Consider the following 9245-nt stretch of genomic DNA (forward strand, 5'->3'; position numbering starts at 1 on the left):
AAATTAGCTTCCAGGAGGCTGCCCTGCCCTTGTGTAGGGCAGAGCAGGAAAATTGTGCAAGCGGCCTCGTGCGTGTGATGAGTGCTCAAGATGTTGCCCTGCCCTTGCGGAGAGCAGGGCAATGTGCGTGCATGCTTGCCTTAAAATATGTTGCGTGCCAAGTCTTGGACATCATCAGGGTAGTGCTCAAGTGGTGCAGCTTCCTTGCTTTCTTAGTGAAGCCTCCGTGTTCGAGACTGGCTGGGGGCATTTTGGCCAATTTTTGGCTTATTTTCCTTTGTGAGTAGCGCTCCCCCACTCCCCCTTGCTCATGAGTTCGAACCTTGTGGCAAGCATTGGTAAACTTTTTTCTTGAACTTATTTCTTTGATGAGTCCGATATTGCTTTTGAAGAGGGCAGGGAAGAATTTCTTTGGAAGCTTGGTTCACTATGCTGCTCTCCTGGAGGGCAGTGTGCCCTTGTGGAGGGCAGTGTTTGCTTCCTCCTTCTATGTTGCACCACACTTTTCCTCCCATGGTCACACTTCTTAAGCCACGTTTTTCTTCTTTTCTTCCTTTCTTCACCTACAAGAAACCAAAACAACCAATCAAAGTATCTCTAAACTCATAAGGTTTATAAATCATTAAAAATCAATTAATTTTAGCTCAAACCTCATGATTTAGCATCAATTTAATGGTGGTTGTTTGATTTAAAGAAGTTATGCAGTTTCATTCCAAATTACTTACTTAGGATGCAAGAAAGTGCATAAAAACTAGTGAAACAAGTGAAATTAGCTTAAAAAAATGGGTATATGATGGCTTGTCATCAAAAGGCTCTGAGCATCAATTACTAGGAAGAAAAAGAAAGAAATAAGAACTCAAAGAGTTGCTATCCTAGTTAAATGCTTGTGGTGGAATTGTGTCAAAGAGAGAGGCTTGGGCATGCAAGTAAATCCTAAGGGTGCTTCAACACCTAAAACCTTAAAACCAACTGGTTTAGGAGTATTGATTGAAATCTTATTTAAAGAGCCGCTTCGAGACATGACACTTAGAGTTAATGCCAAAACACATGAACCATGAGCTGCTTCAAGGTGATTACCTATAGAGAGATCTCCATGATATCATTTGAATGAAAATCCTAAGATCTAATACTTCCAAGATGTAGGGACTAGTAAGCACTGAAACCCTTGCATGAGCATATAATTTTGAGTTCACCCCACTGTCACTTAGTCACTTCACTCACAAGGCATTACAAGTTATTCTTTAAACCATTCCAATTAAAAGAACCTTTGTGCAATATTTCTTTTCTTGCTTGGGGATAAGCCAGGTTTAAGTTTGGTGTTGTGATGACAAGTCATCTTATGCTAGTTTTACTTGCATTTTTCTTTGCTTTTATTAGGTTTTATGCACTTTCTTGCACACTAAGTAAGTGATTGGAGTGGAATTTTGTGTTTATCCTGGCTCAATCAAACATGGTTGATTTTATACAAAATCATGAGATTTATGCATAATTTAGTTGATTATTATGAGTGATGCAAAATCTTGTGATTTTGGTGAGACTTTGATTTCTTGTTTAGTTGATGACAGGTGCAAAGATGAAGAAAGAAAAACAAGGTGCAGATGAACACTACGTTCATTTGAAGAATGCTACGTTCACACGCAACGCGCACGCGTACAAGATGCCTCCACGCAGGGAAGCAACTTTGGAAATCCATGCATACGCGCACATGGCGCGCACACAAGGGTGAGGGATTAGCGTTCACAAGCCACGAACGCAACGTTCACTTTGAATGAATGCCTGCGATACTTTCAGAGTTGGGATTTGAAATTGGTCACCGATGCGCACGCGTGCATGACGCGCACGCATTGATGTGACAAAAGTGGCGGTTGGCGCGAATGCGTACATGATGCTGGAACGCAGAAGTGAAGTTTTACCATCCACGCATATGCGCAGGACGAGCACGCGTGAGGAGCGTTCATGGCACGAACGTAGCGTTCAATCAATGAACGCTACAAAGGAAGCGCAGGCACGCATCGTACACGCAAGCATGGTTGAAGCAGAAGATCGCTTCGACACGCACGCATGCAGTACGCACACGCGTCGATGGTGCAACATTGCAAGGGACGCGCACGCACATAGGACACGCACGCGTAGGTGAATGAATGCAGCGTTCACTATTAGAACGCTATGTTCTCCTGAAGCAAGCTCCCAACCACACTAACTAAGGACCCATTCTGATCTATTTCATCAAAGGCCAAAAAGCCCACTTCAAGTATTAGGATGACCAAATTAGAAAGTGTATAAATAGGAGAAAATTCAATTTCATTAGGGGGATTTTTAAACTTTTACTTTTGGGGAATTTTGATGTTACCTCTTCTTTGAAGTTTTTCCGGATAATTCTAGATCGGAGTTTATTTTCTGTTCTTCTTCATTTTTTGCAACTTTTCTATCCTGTCTTGTACTAGAGCAATGATGAACTAAACCCTAATTTCATTAGGGGGAGGAGCTCTATTGTGATTCCAATGGATCAATGAAATTCTTCTCTTTCTCAATTCAATTATATAGCTATTGGGTATCTTCTATTTTGGTTGTGAGTTATTCACTCCGAAAGGGGGTTTAACTCAATTAAATGTGGGTGTGAGCCTCGAAGGGGAATCACCTTCATTAGAACTGAAGCTCTATCCATCATAATTCTCATTATCAACACTATTCGGGAGGAATTGAGATTTTGAGAATTTGTGTGGCTTATGGATAAGAGAATATGGTCTAACTCTTCTCATGACAATTAGATCAAGGAATTGGCAAGATTGATTGTGGTTAGAGAGATTGAATTGCCAAGGAATTGGGATCCAATCAATTTCAATCTGCAATAGATCAATGCATATGATTGAGAAAGGAGTTGGGACTCAATTGATTCATGAAGGATTATAGTATCTCCAATCCCTGATGAATCCTTTTCTTTGAATTTCCTTCACTTTGATTCATCTGCACTTGCTGCTAGTTCTGGTTTAATTTGCAGCACCTGAATCCTTTTTCTATTCATGCAGTTTAAGTTTCTTTGCTATTTAATATTTCTGGACTTTTAATTCCTGCACTTTAAGATTCAGTCATTTACTCTTCTTGCACTTTAAGATTCCGTTCTCTTTAGTTTCTTGCACTTTAAGTTTCAGTCAATTTAGCTTTCTGTCATTTACTTTCCTGTCTATTTACATTCTACACTTTAGATTCCTTGCAATTTACTTTCTGACAATCCAATTCATCAATATTAGGTTAACTAAATTTATTACTTAACTAAAGTTGCTTAATCTAATCAATCCATGTGGGATCGACCTCACTCTTGTGAGTTATTATGACTTGATGTGACCCAATACACTTGCCAGTTAGTTTGTGTGGAATCATTTTTCCCTCATCACTCTCCCGAATAACATTGTGATCACATGTCATCTTAGCCACTGTTTAGGCCTTTTTTCATCAATTTTCTTAGTTTTTGAATCAAATTCTTATGTTTTAGTGATGTTTTGATAACTAATCATATCTTTGGAGTTGAGTTAGAATAATTGTATTTTCAGGTGAAAAGTAAGCAAAATAGGATAAAAATCAACAAAAATGCAAAGCTTGGTGGCGTGAGGCTCAAAGAAGACAAGCCCAGTGCCTATGACACCAAGTTGCGCACCTAAATCCTGATCCCGGCTCCAAGGATTGGTGCCTGGCTCCAAGACTTGAAGTCCACTGCCTTCGTGCACTGGGAGGAAGAATATAGGGCTAGTACCCAATTCCACTAGGTGGCACCCAACTAATAAGTGGATATCTTATACATTTTTTCATTGCATTTTCCTAGCATTTTAATTATATTTTATGTATATTTTATTTAGTTTTAGTATGTAGTGAAAATATTCATATTTGGGTGCTTCTTTGAGTTTCTGTGTTTTTCTTATGATTTTAGGGAATTTTAGGGCGAAATTTGCGAATTTGGCAAAGCCTTGTTCAAAGACGAAGAAAGGATAGCCGATGTTGTCAAATCCTGACCTCTGTGCATTCCAATGAGAATATCTTGAGCTACAAAGATCCAATGGATGCGTTCTCAATGGAGTTAGAAAGATAACTTTTAGAGCTTTCCAACAATATATAATAGTCTATACTTCTCTTCCATAATCATGCCCCAAAAGTGTCGTTGAACGTCCACATCTGGAGTTCAACGCCCAAGAAGGACCAAGCCTAGCGTTGAATGCCCAAAGCTGGTATTCAATGCCACCAAGGGACCAAGGGAGCAGAACATTCACCCCTTAACTGTCGTTCAACGCCAGTTCTCCAAGTTGAATGCCAGGCTTGGACGAAGCACATGACCAAAGTGGGCTCAATGTGGATTTTAGCACTCCTTAGCTTATGTAGTCTTATCTTTGTACTTTTTAATTTTAAATTAACATCTTTTAGGGATAGCATCTCCTATATATAGAGGAGATCGCTTAGGTTTATGGATCGAACTCTTCACTATCAGATATCTAGGTTTTCTCTGTAATTCATGAGGACTTAAACCTCTTAGGTTAAAGTTTGGAGCTCTGCTAGTCCTATGGATTAATATTATTAATTTTCTCCTTTAATATATGTTTGGTTCTATTATACGATGTATTGTCATTCTTCATTTTAATGAATCTGGGGTGGAACAAGAGTATGACCCCTTATTCTACATGAGTTCTTGCAAGTCTTGACCCAGATAGTATTGAGCTATAGCTTGAGACTACATCACCTAAACCAATAATTTATCTGGGCTAATTGGGATAAGTGACATAAAATCTTGTTAATCATAGTAATGAGATTTTTATGGCGCTAAGGCTAGAATATTGAGCTTCATTCTCCAATCTGAAAGATCTGACATTGTCTATGTCACTTTAAGTAAAATAAAGGGATATTGGATTCTGTGAGCTTCATCCTCGTTCATACTAAAACACCATTGACAATGGCGTTTGATATAGATTAGAGGAGATTAATTGACCACTCATGCAAGTTTGCACAAGCAAGAACCAGCCCAAGAAGCCACACTCACATCCCAGCGCTTAGTGGAAGCACAGCACTCCCCTGGAGCTTACACGCTCGCCCTCAACGCTCTCACGAGAGTGCCCACCAAGAGCGCCAAACACCACTTTAACACTCCACGGTCTCACCCAAGAGCACCAGCACCAGGTGCTTGGCGCTCATCACTCACACAACACCCACAGTCACCCAAGCCACAACGCTCGCCCACCGCTCACCACAAAGAGTGCCATGCATCACAAGGTCAGCGCTCGCCCAGTGCTCATCCAAGAGCGTCATGCATCAAGAAGGCCCAGTGCTCACCCCAGCGCTCGTGGCAATGCTCACTCAAGAGCGTCAGCACCAATTAAGTGCTTGGTGCTCATCTCACACTCGCACCCACGCTTGCCACTCAAGAGTGCTAGCACCAAGTGCCTTGGCGCTCTTCTCTCATCTCACACTCGCACCCACACTTGAACCCATGCTTTCCACCAAGAGTGCCAGCACCAAGGCCTGGCACTCTCTTCACACACGCGCTCACACCAAGAAGTGCCAGCACCAAGTGCTTGGCCCTATGAGTGGAAACATGCCAGGCCAGGGTAGGCTTTGCTCTTAACAAGCCTGGCCTGTCATGTAGTTAATTGGTGTGAGCTTGGCCTGTAGCTTGCTATAGGCTCTTTATAAAGTACTAGGCCTAGCCTGTTATTCAGCTTGGCTTGGCTTGAAATAATAATAAAAAATTATTTATATATTTAATTATGTTATAACAGGTCCAGGCAGGCCTAACAGGCCAATAAGGCTAATTAATAAGCCTGAACTTGGCATATTAATATATTAAAACTTTTAAAAGAGCCTGAGCCTGTGCCTATTTTATAATAGGCCAGGCCAGGCCAAACACAGGCCAGACTGCAGGCCGCCTGGCCTTTTTCCACCCCTACATGGCACTCTCCATCCACGTTTGCACACACGTTCACGACCAAGAGCGCCAGCACTAAGGACTGGCACTCTTCTCTCTGCTTGCAGCCCATGCTCGCCAGTGAGCGCCTCCGATAGCACCAAAGTGCCTACGCTCTCCACCAGCTGATAAACACCAATTTTGTGGTTTATCTTGTGCTTATTTTAGGGGATTTTATCACCTTTTCCCGTATTTATTCAATGAAATAGCATGGTTTTGTAATTCTCCCTCAATTTGTGCTTAAGTGTAAATACATGCTTTTTAGGCCCTTAAATTAGTGATTTTGATTCACCATAATTCTATTCTATGCCTTGATGTGTTTGTTAGTGATTTCAGGTCCATAAGGCAAGTATTGGATGGAAGAAGTGAAGAGAAAAGCATGCAAAGTGGAGAATGCATGAGAAAACAAGGATTGGGAGTGCATCAATGGACGTGCACAGCACCAGGCGCGCGCACATGGAAGTGACGTTGCATGGCAATGCGTACGCGTACATGGCGCGTACGTGTGGATAGGAAAATTGCCAGGCGATGCTGATGATTAGATTTTTGACGGTTTAGAATTTCACAAATGAATTCTCGTTGCAAGTATAGTTTCTAAACCAACAATAATCCTTTCATACAAAAGATTGTTTGTCACAAGTAACAAACCCCTAAAATTAATAACCGAAGTATTCAAACCTCGGGTCGTTCTCCCTAGGAATTACAATAAAGTGTCTTGTTATTGGTTATGAGTTATTTTGGGGTTTTTTGAGATTTTAGACAAGAAATAGAAATGGCAAAGAAAATAAACTAACAACTAACAAAGCTCTTGGCAAGATATGAGAACTAGAAGTCCTATCCTAGTTATCCTCCTCAATTGTGATAACAAATAAGAGGAACAAAATCTATACTAAAATCCAACCAAGCATTTCATCAAACACTTGGAAGGCACAAAAGAAAAGCAAAGCAAATGGACAACAAGAATAGAATCTACCAACATTTATTGCAATGAATTAACAACAACAATTAAAAGAAACACATTTATTATGAATTACCTTTTATTGAATTGGAAGAAAGTAGAAGGAAAAATACTAGATCTACAACAAAATATAAGAACAACATAAAGGAAATTACAACCAAAGAATAGAAGAAGATGAATGTAGCAACAAAGAATTGATAGATAGAAGTGGAAGAAAGCAAAGATTAAAACTTAGATCTAAGGAGTAAACCTAATCCTAATCCTAATCCTAAAGAGAAGTGAGAGCTTTTCTCTCTAGAAACTACTTCTAAACTAATCCTAATGAGTGGGAATGAACTAATGTCCCTTTGCTCTTCAATCCTTGGCTTTAAATTGCATCTTTGGCGCCAAAGTTGGTTGGGATTGGGCCCCACAACCCTTGAGAATTCGTTGGCCACGTTTTTATTAAAAAATCATAAACCAACACCGACGTGTACGCGCACATCACGCATACGCGTCCATGGGGTAATTCGCAAGGTGCGCGCAAGCGCCAGGTGCGTGCGCGCGTCCATGGGCGAGTTCAACTTCTTTGACTTTTCATGATTTCTCCACTTTGCATGCTTTCCTCTTCACTCCTTTGATCCATTCCGAGCCTTTTCAATCTGAAATCACTAACAAACATATCAAGGCATCTAGTGGAATCAAAGGTGAATTGAATTTAGCTACTTTAAGGTCTAGAAAGCATGTTTTCACATCTAAGCACAAATAAGGAGACAATCACAAAACTATACTAATTCATTGAATAAATGAGGGTAAAAGGTATTAAAATCTCTTAAAATCAATACAATACAAACCGTCAAAACGGGGTTTATCAACCTCCCCACACTTAAACCAAGCATGTCCTCATGCTTAAACCAAGAATGAAGTGAGGGTATGGCGTTTATTCAAATGGAAACTAACTAAATGCAATCTACCTATATACAACTATCTAGATGAATGCAATTGCTTGGTCAAAATAAATCATTTCCCAAGAAGCATATATGCACAAGGGCTAAGGACTAGCAAGTCTAATCCACAATTGAATTAAGCTATTAAATATTTTTACAAACTTGCATGAAGAGTGATGATTGTAGGTGGAAACATGTAGTCGAGCATCGAACCCTCACCGGATGTGTTTACACTCTATTCGCTCAAGTGTTTAGGGTTGATTCACTCAATTCTCTCCTAATCATGCTTCCTAAGATTTGTTTTTCTTCTAACAATCAACATATACTTCATGTATGCATACAAGTATCATGAGGTCTTTTCTTTAGGTTGTAATGGGGTAAAGGTCAAGGTAGGATGCATATATGGTTACGTGAGCTTGAAATTTGAATCTTTGATAAGCTTAAACTTCCCACCTAACCTATGATAACCTATACAATTAAGTTCTAACCTAACTACCCATTCCTCACTTTTCCACATACTCATGTATTTCCTTTTCATTTCACAACACTTATGCATTGATCTTTATTGAGCTTCACTTTGCTTTGGGGCATTTTGTCCCCTTTTTATTGCTTTTTCTTTTTCTTTTATTTTTCTATATACATATTTTTTCTTTTGTTTTCTTTTTTCACTTTTATTTCTTTTTCTTTTGTTTTTCTCATTTTTTTCTTTCTATATACAAGAGCATCAATGCATAAGGTTTTACACTTGAGCAATACATGAGTATGTACCCAATTCCCAATATATTTAATAGCAATACAAAATACATCCTTTTATTCACCCAATGTCCCAAGGTTCCCATACTTGAATGATACACACACACTAGCCTAAGCTAATCAAGATCCAAATAAGGACATTTATTATTTTCCGCTTTAAGGCTTGTAATATGCTAAAATTAAGAATAAAGTGGGTTAAGCGTAGGCTCAAAGTTGGCTAACAATGGAAGATAAAAGGCAAGGCTTTTTGGGTAACTGAGCTAAATGAAATGATGGCCTCAATCATATAAATGCATGAATACACAAAATAATGGACATAAAGAATCAAACAAATCCAAGATTACATTCATAGAAAGAGAATAATGCACACAAGAAGGAAAAAATAAGTGGTTATAGGATATAACCACACCATAGGCTCAAATCTCACTTGCTTGTGTTCTTAGCTCAAAAACATGATCCACAATATATATAATTCAAGCAAGTTTTATGAAAAGTTTCCACTCAAATCAATTGGTGCCCTATAGATAGAAATCTTGAAAATTTTCATTATTTTGACTAAGCTTATTGTGTATACATATGCAAAAATAAGAAAATGCAAGCAAAAAACCATAAAATCCTTGAATGAAATGCAAAAGTGTTGGGATTAGAAACTTGTCACCCAAAATCG

This window comes from Arachis duranensis, chromosome 9 (assembly GCF_000817695.3).
Source record: "Arachis duranensis cultivar V14167 chromosome 9, aradu.V14167.gnm2.J7QH, whole genome shotgun sequence".
NCBI lineage: Eukaryota > Viridiplantae > Streptophyta > Magnoliopsida > Fabales > Fabaceae > Arachis > Arachis duranensis.